The 12,699-nt window shown below is 50.9% G+C and overlaps 1 protein-coding gene across 2 annotated transcripts in view; it reads right to left on the bottom strand.

The window, feature by feature from the left end:
* MAD1L1 (mitotic arrest deficient 1 like 1) overlaps positions 1-12,699 on the bottom strand; it is a 2,576,418-nt gene that overhangs the window by 739,818 nt on the left and 1,823,901 nt on the right. The gene's annotated exons all lie outside the window — the stretch shown is intronic.

Here is a 12,699-nt window from a genome sequence, read left to right on the forward strand (position 1 = left end):
ATGAAGTCAATCCACTCCAGGGCCCCAACAGACCCCTGCCCCCACCACATCTTCAACAGAGCTGCCAACACCATCGCACCCATGCTTCGCCACACCATCAACCGCTCCCTGGCTAAAGCTTCCTTCCCAGAAGACTGGAAACATGCCGAGATCATCCCCCTCGTGAAGAAGCCCTCGGCAGACCCCGCAGACTTAAAAAGCTGCAGACCCATCTCCCTGCTCCCGTTCCCAGCGAAAGTCATCAAAAAGCCATCAACAGCCAACTTGCCGCCTTCATTAAAGAGCACAACATCCTCGACCAGTCACAATCCAGCTTCAGAAAAAAATCACAGCACAGAAACGACTCTCCTCGCCGCAACAGACGACATCCGCTTCCTATTCGACAAAGGAGAAACAGTAGGCCTCATCCTCCTCGACCTCTCAGTGGCCTTCGACATGGTATCCCACCGCACCCTAATCGCAGACTCCACGAGACAAGGTCCTCGACTGGATCTACTCCTTCCTCTCCGGCAAAACACAGGGGGTTAAGACTCCCCCTTTCCTCTCGGACTCTACATCAACTACCTGCGAAGTACCCCAGGGGTCCTCCCTCAGCCCAACGCTCTTCAACATCTACATGGCTCCCCTCGCCCCCATCGTCAGACCCTACCGACTCAATATTGTTCCATACGCAGATGACACAAAACTCATCCTCTCCCAGTCTAACGTAGCCAACGGGGCCGAAGACAACTTCCAAGAAGGCATGGAAGCTGTTGCCAATTGGATGAAAAGCAGCTGCTTACAACTCAAGACCGATAAAACAGAAGTACACATCATGGGCCCACACCCCGACACCTGGTGGGCCGCTGCCCTGGGCAGTCCACCCGCCCCCACAGACCATGCACGCAACCTTGGAATCATCCTAGACTCAGAGCTCAAAATGGACAGCCAGATCAACTCTATCACATTCTCCTGCTTCCACAGCCTCCGCCTCCTATGCAAGACCTTGTCGGGAGGACCCCGAGGAACAAGACTTAGGGACTCGCGCTGACGATGATGTCCTGCTGCTACAAGTCCGAGACGAGGATAGTCCCTTTAATTTTACGTGGAGCCAGCGAGAGGAGGAGTCCAAAAGCCTGATATCAGCCTCAGGAGACCTATCGGAAGACTGCAGTCAGGAGAAGGAAGTGACGGATCGTGATGGCGCACATGCCGAGGAGCCAACAGGAGTAAAGGAGGAGAAGACGCTAGAGGAGGCTCCTGAAGAAGGCCCGATTGCCGGTGGTTCAGACGTCCCTGATCGCGGATCCAAGCCCAGAGGACAACAGCACCATGCCACACTCCAGGAGGAGGGCGGCTGGAGGAGGTACTTGCTAGCATACAGGGGTTCACAAAGTCACGGGGAGGGAACGGGTAGTCCTGTGGGGTGGACACCACACAACGTTGTCTCTTCTGTCTCCTCGATTAGGCTACTTTCAGTGATTCCTCACGTTCCTGTCCCTCTACTCGGAGTATCGTATATCGTCCATTGACCTGTGGCTTGTTTGTTTTCTGTTTTGCCCTTCTCTGCCACTTCCTGGACGTCTCCTGACAATCGACTAGGAAGCCCCCGCCCTTCCTGAAGCCGGTGAAGAAGAGGATCCACTCCCGTAAACCGGACCCTTTTCCTTTTGTGTTACTGCGATAGACTTGATCAATAAAAGAACTTACCCAAACTATAAAGCGTACAAGAAGCTACTTTGGGGGAAACTAGACCCCCCCCTCTTTGGGACACGACAGACCTTCAAATGGATCCCCCTCGAGCACAGAAAGAACGTTACTCATGCCATAGTCACCAGCAGACTGGACTACGGCAATGCACTCTACGCTGGAATAAACAAAAACCTCACCCACAAGCTACAAAATATCTAGAATGACGCCACAAGACTGGTCCTCAACTTACCACGAAACTGCCACATCTCCCAACACCTGCACACACTCCACTGGCTTCCCATCGAGGCAAGAATCACCTTCAAGGTCCTCACCTACGCTCACAAAAACCCTCCACAACACCGGACCAGCATACCTCAAAAGTCGAATCAACTTCCACGCACCCCCAAGAATCCTACGGTCAACCCAGCTCTCCTACGCCACCGTTACCCGCGCCAGAAAGACCAGATCAGGAGGCTGCTCCTTCTCATTCCTCGCGGCCAGTGCATGGAACGCCCTACCGCTCCACCTGAGGCAGAAAACATCACTCCCCATCTTCACGAGAAACCTCAAAACCTGGCTCTTCGACATACTCCCTCCTTGATGGACTGGAACCTGCATTCCCCCTCCACCCCCCCCCCCCCCCCCCCAGCGCCTTGAGACCCTTACGGGTGAGTAGTCGCGCTCTAACAAACCCATGATTGATTGACAGATCTAAAAGATGCATAACTTATTTAAAGTAGGGTTTGCAGAAAATGTCGTCTCCATGTCCAGTGAGTGGGCAGCAGGCTCAGATGGACTTTCTAGCAAGGTCTCCAAGGACTTTCTTTTGCATCTGCATTCTTCAAGAGTAATGGTTTCATTCAGGGGAATTTAGTGATTCATCAGAAGTCCAAGAAGGACTTCTCCAAGACAGGGTGCCTTCAGGAATGCCTACCTTAAACTGATTACGTTCAATACAGAGTATAGGATCTTAACCCCTTCGCTGCGGCGGCAATTCCGCCGCAGCGCTAGGGAGGAGGGTGGGCTGCGCGGCGCTCACATGCTCGTGACGGAACCGCTCCGTCACGAGCCTCGGGTGGGCTGTGCTTGTGACGGAGCGGTTCCGTCACGGCCCTGCCCGCTCAATAGAACGCGTCGCCTAGGCGCGCCGAGCGGGCCGTGACGGAACCGTCACCAGCACAGCCCACCCGAGGCTCGTGACGGAGCGGTTCTGTCACGAGCATGGGAGGGGTTAAATAACACATTAGCTAGTGTGGCACCTTGTTTTTATAGCTTGGGTTTTATTCTAGGCCAGCAAATTGCATCCACCATCCATTTCTTCTTGAGGTCATCAATTTTGTAGAAACAATGAGGACCACGCTTGTCCTTCTCTTTTAGATGTGGTAAAGGCATTTGATTTGGAAACCAAAGAATTTCGGTTTAGTACTGTGGAACATATGGCTTTTCCTTCCTAGTTCATCTGGTTGTTATGGTCGCTGTACACTGGCACGGCTTCCAACCTGAATAAGGAAGTGAATCTGGGCAGCATTCTCAAAACCGAATGAAGCACAATGCCCACCCCTCCTCTCCAGTTTGAGCTTTACACAGAACTGTTTTCCCGGAAAATCGGTTGTGGGATTATTTTTTTGGGGTGTAATAACAGGTGTATCAAAAATGTTATTTTAAATTTATTTTCATGCATTGTTAGGAAACCTGGAGAAAGAGTTCTGGACCTTGTGTGACACATCTTGGCCTACAATTGGACAAAATCATTTTATTAAGATACCATTCTTCTTCAACATTTAGTATTCTTTCAAACTTTCCCAGGTTATTCCTCCATTGCATTCTTTCAAAAACTAAATCTTACTATAGGCGCCTTTATCTTGGCAACGGAAAGCAGTGAATAGGTTCTGAGGAAGTTTTGCGAGGTCTGTTCAAATGAGTTGCCTCTGACGGATTGGGTGGACTTATTTTGTGGTACTGCTCAATATCTAACTAGAATACTACATGGGATCCAGTCTAAGATATTTAATTTTTCAAACATGCATCAGATGACAATGGTTTAGACCCAGTGGGTTTTGTTTAAGTTCAGGAGACCAAGAGTTTTTAAGAAAATCCCAGTTCTATTAAGTTTTAGTATAATCCACAAGTGCATATGTAGCACAATAAAGTTGAGGCTGTCAGAAGGATTAGTAAAGTTTTAAAACAACCCTGATTTAATAAATAAAATAACCATTAATAGTTGTGAGCTACAGGCAGCAAACAGGATCATTGAATGCAGTCAATTAATGTAATCAAGCAAATTACCATATTTTGCTGTCCTACAAGAGGGCTATTGGATCACTCCTCGAGGCTCCTTGTTCAATTAGCTGAAGCATAGCAATTATTTTAGCCTTCATCAAGAAACTGAGGAGAACATGAAATTAAATGATCAGGTATTGAAGTAGGGGCATTGCAAGGCAGTGTAGAAACTAAATGGGGGGCACTACCAACCAGAATATAAGATCCTTAAGTATTTGCCCGGCGGTGTCGCCTCTTGAACCCACAAAGAAGTTAAACTATTGAAGAGGCAGGCGCTGGAGACTGGAAGGCAGGAAACAAGGTTTTTATTCTCTCCGGAGGAGAACACAACGAAACGGACAGAAGGTATCGTTCTGAGGTGCTCTAACTGCATCCCTGAGGCCTGGCCTCTTATACACAAGTTTATCTTTTTATTGCATGTAACACATTCTCGTCGATACTTTGATGTACGGAAAGACATCCTCCGAATCCCCCCTTCCCAGCCCGTTCCCACGCAAGGTTACAGTGGGAGTCCCCGCCCCGTTCACAACAGGTGATGATCATCGCGCAGCTGGATATTCCGCCGATTCACGGAGTGTGTGGGATTTGATCGGATCTCGTAGGGCGGGGGGCTTTGATCAACCCGGGGATCCCTTGTTGGGGGGAAACTTTCTATTGCACGGGGAGGGGCAAGGAACAGTATCGGCAGAGCCGGGTTTCGGCCTGGGAACGAGGAAGACAAACGGGCACACGGGGAAAAGGGGTTTGCATCAAAGGACCGGGGATCATAAATGGGAAGAAGGGAGGTGTCGCGCTGGGAACAGGACGAGGGCCTGGCGCAGAACAGCGCTGAAGAGGGGTTTTATGATTCGCGGCAGGTGCAGGCAGGGGGGTTGTCAGTATGCGGGGGATGCCGGCGAAGCTAGGAGTGGGGGAGAGGCGCGCTGGCTCTCGGCGGGAGCAGGGAAGCCATGGTGTTCAAAATGGCGGCTGTTTTACGCGCACAAAAAGGTTAAGGAGAGCAAGAGGGCGCCGATAATGTTGACGGTCTCAGTCCAACTTTCAACAGTCCTCCCTTTTCAACATATCTAGCCAACTTGCTTATTCAATGTCAATTTTCATCAAATTCCTAACTTCGGTATCATACAATGCTCTCATATGTTCGCTTCCAATGTCCACAGTTTTGGGAAAAATACAATTCGCACATAAAGAACACATAGGTGGCAAACATTGAATTCCTAAGCATAGGCCACATATTACAACTACGGGAATCATGATAATGGTGAGCAGTCTCCAGCCCCAGCTTTTGACGGTGTCCCAGAACCAACCACCAAGCGACCATTCTTCTTGCTCTTGGTGAACTTCCGAAGAGAGTCTGTGAAGATGTTCGATGGCTTTGTACACTGAGGGTGAGTTGTCCGGTATGTATGTACAACAGCTGGACCCAATAATGCGGCATGCTCCTCCACGGTCCGCCAGAACCACATCTAGAACGAGGCGGTTCTGAAGAGTCACCAAACGGACTGCTTGGAGTTCGGCAGTGTTGTTGGCAAAGATGCCCGCTGTGATGTTCATGGTTGTCTCGACTGCCTGAGTCAAATGTCGGATGGCACGGCTGTTTGCCATCGGGCCCCAGAGAGGGACGAGTCCTTTCATAGCATCGAGGAACTGCGCCCCTGTTGAGTCGGCTTGCTCAACGTCTTTGGCTCGTTTCTGCCTGTGGTGATTCGCTGGGGCCACATAAGTTGGAGGAAGGACGAAGGAGATGTAGCAAGTGCCCCCCCAGCCTTTGGGGAGCCAGGTGTAGGCTTTCGTGCCGCAGATGAAATACATGTTTGGGGATGACACAAAGGAAGGTGGATCCGTGGAATCCAGAGTTCTGGTAAAGCGGCAAGCGCTGCGACCCACCAGCTGTGTCCCAAGTCCTTCTACACACATGTGGCCTGTGACGTTGATGACCGTCAGGGCCACAGTCAGAGTGGCAGCCGTTCGTTTCCGCAGATAGGAGAAGGTGGGTCTGGTTGGATTGTTGAACACCTGCATTTCGATTCGTTCTTTAGCCGGGATGTCCATTTGGATCGAGTCGCTGGGGGTCAGCGGGCAGAAGTGTGTCTTTGTCTTGTTTCGCCCGGCCCCATGAGAAGAATGTGCTGCAGTTCTGCTGGAGGTGGCATTGCCCGTATAGCTCTCTTGCAGGAGGATCAGCCAGGCAAGGCAGGAGCCGTGGACAGAGAAGGGCGAAGGGATGAATGGTATTGAATGTCCAGTGGCATGGGGTAGCAACCCACAGATCCAGCAGTTGGTGGTATTGGTGGCAAGATTGTGCTGGTGAAGTAGCTGCACGAAAGAGTTGTTCCAAAACTCCTTTCGCCTCTCTCTTAGTTGAGGAGAGAGCGAAATTAGATAATGTTCCTTCATGGTGGTAGGCTGAGCAGTGGTTAGGAATGTTTCGTGAGCAGGTGCGTGTTCTTCCATAATCCAGAGCGTAGTCATGAGGAGAAAACAGAGGAGGATTACGATGAAGAGTGCAATTGTCTTTGAGCTATGGAGTCTGTCTATTCTCGGATTTCTGTAGTGGGTATTTCCTGCTGTCTTCGTCGGCTTCTTATTTGGCGCTTCCATCATCTTCTTATCTGGCGCTTCCATCATCTTCGTCTTCAAGGTGCTCGGTAGTGGGCAGGACCACAGACTTAGTTTTAGCTTCTCTCCAGGTAACCCTTGGTAGTTTGGGTCACCGTTCTGAGATCCTTTAACCTAGTCCGTGGCCTACTTAGCCGAAGCTCCCTCCTTTCGACGCAGGAAATACCCTTCTCGAGATGGCACAGTGGGGTCAGGATGTTTTGAAAGTTCAAGTGTCTCAGTATCAGGGTAGCAGTCCAACGATGGTCGGTCCTGGTTCAGGAGCTCTTCTTAGGTGTTGACGGTGTCTGTCGTGGCCAGGGCTGGAGAGACCTTTTTGCAGTGATGAGCGTGCAGCCAGTGTTTCTTCCCCTCCACTCGAAGTGCGGTCCGAGTGGTGATCAGCACTTGCCAGGGGCCCGTCCACCGGGGTTCCAAACTCTTTGATCGCTGAAAATTTCGGATCAGCACGAAGTCCCCCGGCTGGATGGCGTGACCCGGACCACTGGAAGCATCGGGGATGGCCTGCTGCACCTGCTGATGAAGGACAGACAAAGTTTCAGTCAATTTGTACAGATAATCAGACATTAGGACATCCGGAACGTCATGAATGGAAGTTGGTTTCGGGGCAGACCAGACGCTCATGGGTCGACCGAAGACAACTTCATAAGGGGTTAAGTGATGTCGGGTGGGGGTAGAGCGCATCGATAGCAATGCCAATGGGAGGGCGTCTGGCCATTTCAGGCCCGTCGTAGCCACTATTTTGGCCAGTTTAAGTTTTAGTGTGGCATTGTGTCGTTCGACAAGCCCAGCAGATTGAGGGTGGAAGACTGCGTGGAATTTCTGTTTAATACCCAGCCCATTTAGGATGAGCTGGATAACGTTGGCTACAAAGTGGGGGCCATTATCACTCCATAAAACACGGCAGAGGCCATAACGGGGGAAAAACTCCTTTAACAGAACCTTTGCAGTGGCCATAGCGGTGTTGTCACGGGTTGGATATGCTTCCACCCACTTGCTAAATGCGCACACCACGACTAGTACATATTTCAGGCCTTGGCATCTGTCTAGCTGGATGTAGTCCATCTGCAGGACTTCAAATGGGTGGTTTGGGACCCCAAATCCCCCCCGGGGTACTACAGTCCCTTTCCCGGGGTTGTGTTGCAGGCATATTAAGCATTGTTGGACCAGGCGTTTGGCGGAATCTGGGATCTTGTCATTGTGCCAAACCCTGGAGACAAGTTCGATCATGGGGGCTGATCCTATGTGGGCAGGGGAGTGTGCCATGGTTAATATGGGAATCAAGTACGAATCAGGTAGCAACCATCTGTTCGTGTCTTTTGTCCGCCAGCAGCCTTCATCGTCTTTCAATCCCACCCGTGTCCATTCAGTCAATTCGTGTTGTGTGCTAGTCGTTTGTATGTCTCTAATTGTGTCCTTGGCGTCAGTCCAGTTTTCTGCTTGTGACCTGGTCACGTACATATGTGTTGTCGTTCTATTTTCAGCTGTCGTTCGGGCGGTGATGTCGGCTAGTGCATTTCCCTGTCCAATAATGTCTGTCACTTTCTTGTGTGCCTGGCATTTGATAACGGCAAGTTTGTTGGGGAGGAGGACAGCTTCAATTAAGGCGGAGACTAGATCCCCGTGCAAAATGGGTGTGCCGTGTGAGGTCAAGAATCCTCTCTCCCTCCAGAGGAGCCCAAAATGGTGAACCACCCCGAAGGCATACTGGCTGTCGGTGTAAATGTTCGCTGTGGTTCCTGTTGCCAGGATGCAGGCTCGCGTCAAAGCAATCAGTTCCGCTGCCTGGGCAGATCGCTGGGCGATGCGGGCTGTTTCTACTACAGTTCGAGCCGTGGTGACTGCATAGGCAGCGGAAGTGGTACCATCGGGGAGTTTGATGCAAGAACCGTCCACCCACAACTCCCCGTCGGGGTCAGGGAAAGCTGTGTCTCTGAGATCGACCCTACTCCTGGTCTGTTCGTCCGTAAGAGTCACGCAGTCATGTACGGGGTGCACATTGGGATCGTTCTCTGGCAAGGGTAACAGAGTTGCTGGGTTCAGTGTGGTGCATCTTTTCAGGGTGATGTGGGGGGCAAGCAAGGTCAGTTCGTATCCAGTCAGTCGTGCACTCGTCAGATGTTGCGTCTTGGTTTGGTTCAGGAGGGTGTCGACTGCATGGGGTACCAGTACCGTGAGGGAATTCGAGAGCACAATCCCCTCACTCTGTCGGATAGAGACTGCAGCAGCAGCTACAGCTCGAAGGCAGGCAGGCAAGGCTCTGGCGACAGGGTCAAGAGTGGCAGAGAAGTAAGCGCACGGTCGTTGCTTAGGGCCGATGGCCTGGGTCAGGACAGATAAAGCGCACCCCTCCCTTTCGTGAGTGTAAAGGGAGAAGGGCTTTTTGTAATCAGGGGTACCCAGGACAGGGGCTGAGCAAAGGGCATCTCGCAGTTCTGTGAAGGAAGTTTGACACTCAGGGGTCCAAGGGAGTGGGGAAGGGACGTCTTTGTTTAGCAGAGAAAGCAGTGGTTTTACAACGAGGCTGAAGTTTGGTAACCATTGTCGGCAGAAGGAGGTGAGGCCTAATAGGGAGCGAACCTGCTTCTGGGTTTTAGGGACAGGGGTATCTAGAACGGTTTGGATTCGATCAGGGGTGAGTTTTCTTCCATCTTTGGACAAAAGGTGGCCTAGGTAAGTGACCTGGGGTAGGCAGAATTGCAACTTCTTCTTGGAGACCTTGTGGCCATTTTCCGCAAGGAAGTGCAAGAGTTGAATGGTGGCGGTAACCGCTAGAGGGGTGGTGTCGGCTGCCAAAAGGATGTCATCGACATATTGTACCAACACCACCCCGTCGGGTAACTGGACTTGGTCTAGTTGTCTTTTGAGGGCCTGGCTGTAGATGCTAGGGCTTTCCGTGTAGCCTTGAGGAGCTCGGCAAAACCTATATGAGCGGGCTTTTAGGGTAAAGCCGAAGAGATATCGGCTGTCCGGGTGGATGGGGATGGAGAAGAATGCGTTCTTGAGGTCGATGACGGAAAAGGTGGTGGCAGTGGATGGAATCAAGGTCAGGATGGTGGTGATGTCTGAGACCACAGGGTACTGGGGTACCACCACTTTGTTGATCTCTCGGAGGTCGATGATGAAACGGTATGCTTTCTCATCTCCCTCTCCCTGCTTCTTGATAATGGGCAAGATAGGGCTGTTGCAAACGTTGCTAACCACTTCCTCTACCACTCCTGCGTCTATCAGTGACTGGATAATCATTACCAATGCCTTCTCGCCCTCTGGCGATATCCGATATTGTGGGAGTTTTGGGAGCGTTGCGTCTGGTCGGACAGTAATGTGCACTGGGTCAATTAACATACGCCCTACGTCCGAATCCGCTTTGGCCCACAGATACGGAGGTAGAGTGTCAAGCAGGGACGCGTCAACGTCGGTGATGGAAAACATGTGTCGGGGAGAGCAATGTCTAAGCAGAACGGGGTTGTCGTAAAGAAACACTCGAACTCCATCTTGAGAACACCTAATCGTCGCTCGGAAGTGTTTCAGTAAGTCAAGTCCCATAATGGCGTCAGGGCTATTGGAGGAAAGCAAGAACGTGGTGTCGGTGGTGTTGTTTTCTACGTCAAAGAGAATCGGGGCAGACAAAGGGTTGGTGGAGGGCGTTCCATCGAAACCTGTCGATGTTATGAGTGAGCCAGACAAGGGTGCCCTTGGAATCAGTCGTTTAGATAACGCACTACGTGTTGCGCCAGTGTCTACCAGAAATGGAGACTTGGTACCCAGGACCTTAGCAGTGACATAAGGGCCCTGCTGGTCAACATAGAGCTCGACTGGATCCCTCCCTCGCCCTTGGCTGTCCTATGCGAAGGTGTGAGTGTCGTCATAGTCAGATTGTTGATATTGGTTCTGTTGGGGTCGATCGAACGTATTTGGTCTGCTTGACCTGTCATTAGTCGCGTCATTTGGGGGCCCTCGTTGTTGTCCCTTAGGTCTCGGTCCATTTGCTACATCCCTGGGGTCTTTGTTTCTGATCATTTCCAGAAGAACTGGGCACTGGGATTTCCAATGGCCAGTCCCTTTGCAGAAAGCGCACTGGTCTTCTCTAAGGTCTGTGCGTCCACTGTAGGAAGTCAGAGTGCGGTCCTGGGGAAATGTAGTCTTAGGGACGTTTGTCTGGTAGTTTCCTCGGTATTGGTCTCGTCCTATAGTCACCCCCTGCAGTTTGGCAATCATCACCCTCTCTTTTAAGTCTTTCTTCTTTTTCTCTGTCGCCCTATCGTTTTCGTTTTTCTGATGCTCATAATATTGGGCCATTTGGAGAATCGCTGTAGGTTTGGAGGCTGCCCAACTACTCTCGCTGGCCTGTAGTTTCTGGGAGATTTCCGATGATAGGCCCTTAACATAATTCTGGACAAACAGATGGTGTCCGGTTGCAGTGGTCATGTCCTGGCCGCTGTAATCGGAGAACACCGTTTCAAACCGGGAGAAGTATTCCGATACATCCTCCTGGGGTTTTTGGCGACAGGCTGTTACTATCGACCAGTCCACTTTCTTTTCTGGGATTAGGGTTTTTAATTTCTCTACGATTTTATCTGGGAGGTCTAGGATGGATTTCAACGGCTTTTGTCCTGGTCCCCGTTGTTTGTCCAGGTCATCGAGTTGTGACCAGGTATGTCCAAACAGCTCAAGGTGGTCGACTTTCCGGATTTGCTTCCACACATCAGCTGGTAGACATAACCCGAAGAACAAGTCGATGTCAGCCAGGGTCATGATCGTTGAACCCAGGGCTGTACCCAATTCAGTATAGAAGGCAGTGGGGTTTTTACGTAGGTCGGGTAGAGATTTCCGAAATGTCAGTATCTCTTGCCGGTCCCATGGCTGGTAGACCCAGTTGTATACTACCCTTCCCTTCGCATCTTGGTTGTTTGCATCATCGTGAGTCCCTGTACCCCGAGGAGGAACCCAGTAAGGGGCAGCCTCACGTATCGGCATCATGGTGTTAGATTGCTCGGTTGGTGGTTCGGTCACTACGGGGGCTGCGGATTTAGCTCCCGGCTTTCGTTCAGTGAGGTGGCGGAAAACCTCAAGCGTACGCGTAAGGAGGTCCGACACATCACACTCGCCCTCATCCCCGATATCGACCTTCCGGTACAGAGCCCTTAGGCTCTCGGGACCTTTGTCTCGATATCGGTCCTCGTATGCATTCAAGACATGATAACACAGTCGTACGGTAAAATGTCGTCTGTGACTCCCTGTATACGAGCTGAACATATCTGTGATGTACTCTTCATCATCCTTCCTTTCTACCAGTGTCCTTGCTATTTTGTCGATCCCCGCTCGCTCATCTTTGTCTAGTCTGTTTGTTCTTGCAGAGCCAGCCCCTCGAGTCCCATGCTCGTCTAACGTCGTTGTTGATGCGGGTTTTAATACAAGGGGTTCGGCTGGCACAGAGGCCATTGGGGCCGACGCTGTGGCGGTACCTTCGTTTGTACCTGGGGGTGGCGCGTGCTGCGCCACGGGTTGAGAAGGGGCGTATGGAGGGGGCATGTAGATGATAGGAGGACCTAACAGCAGGTCCTCATTGGCTTGTCGTTTCGAGGGTAAATCAGGGTAGAGCATGGAGGGGGTTCTAACCGGACACTGGCTTGGCGTTTCCATTTCTAGTTTCTGTTTAGCTTTCTCTCTTTCTTTTATCTCTTTTTCTAGTTTCTGAGCAGCTAGGTGGGCTGCTTTTCGCAGCTCTTTTTCCAACCTACTCTCAGTTTTCTTTTTACGTTGTTCAGTTTCTTTTCGCCACATGCCGAAGCTGTCAAGCATAGTAGGTGTTGTCTTGTTTTTACCCAGGGCAGTTTCTAGCGTTTTTATTTTATCATCATCGAAGGATCCTATCAGGGGCCATTGACTTTCTTGACCCTTTTTTGTATATTTATGCCATAGTTTACTATAGGCTATAGCGGTCAATCCATGCTTCATGAACATGTCCTTATTAGGGGTGCCTTCCAGTGGGGCTGGATGGTCCATCTCTAATAAGCGGTCCGGGCTAAACAGGCTACTAATCAGTGGGGAGAAGACAGACATGACGGCTCGTAACGAGGGACTAAAAAGTCAGCACTGCCTATCTTATCACTAGGTGCAAAGACGGGA

This window comes from Lissotriton helveticus, chromosome 10 (genome assembly GCF_964261635.1).
Source record: "Lissotriton helveticus chromosome 10, aLisHel1.1, whole genome shotgun sequence".
Classification (NCBI taxonomy): domain Eukaryota; kingdom Metazoa; phylum Chordata; class Amphibia; order Caudata; family Salamandridae; genus Lissotriton; species Lissotriton helveticus.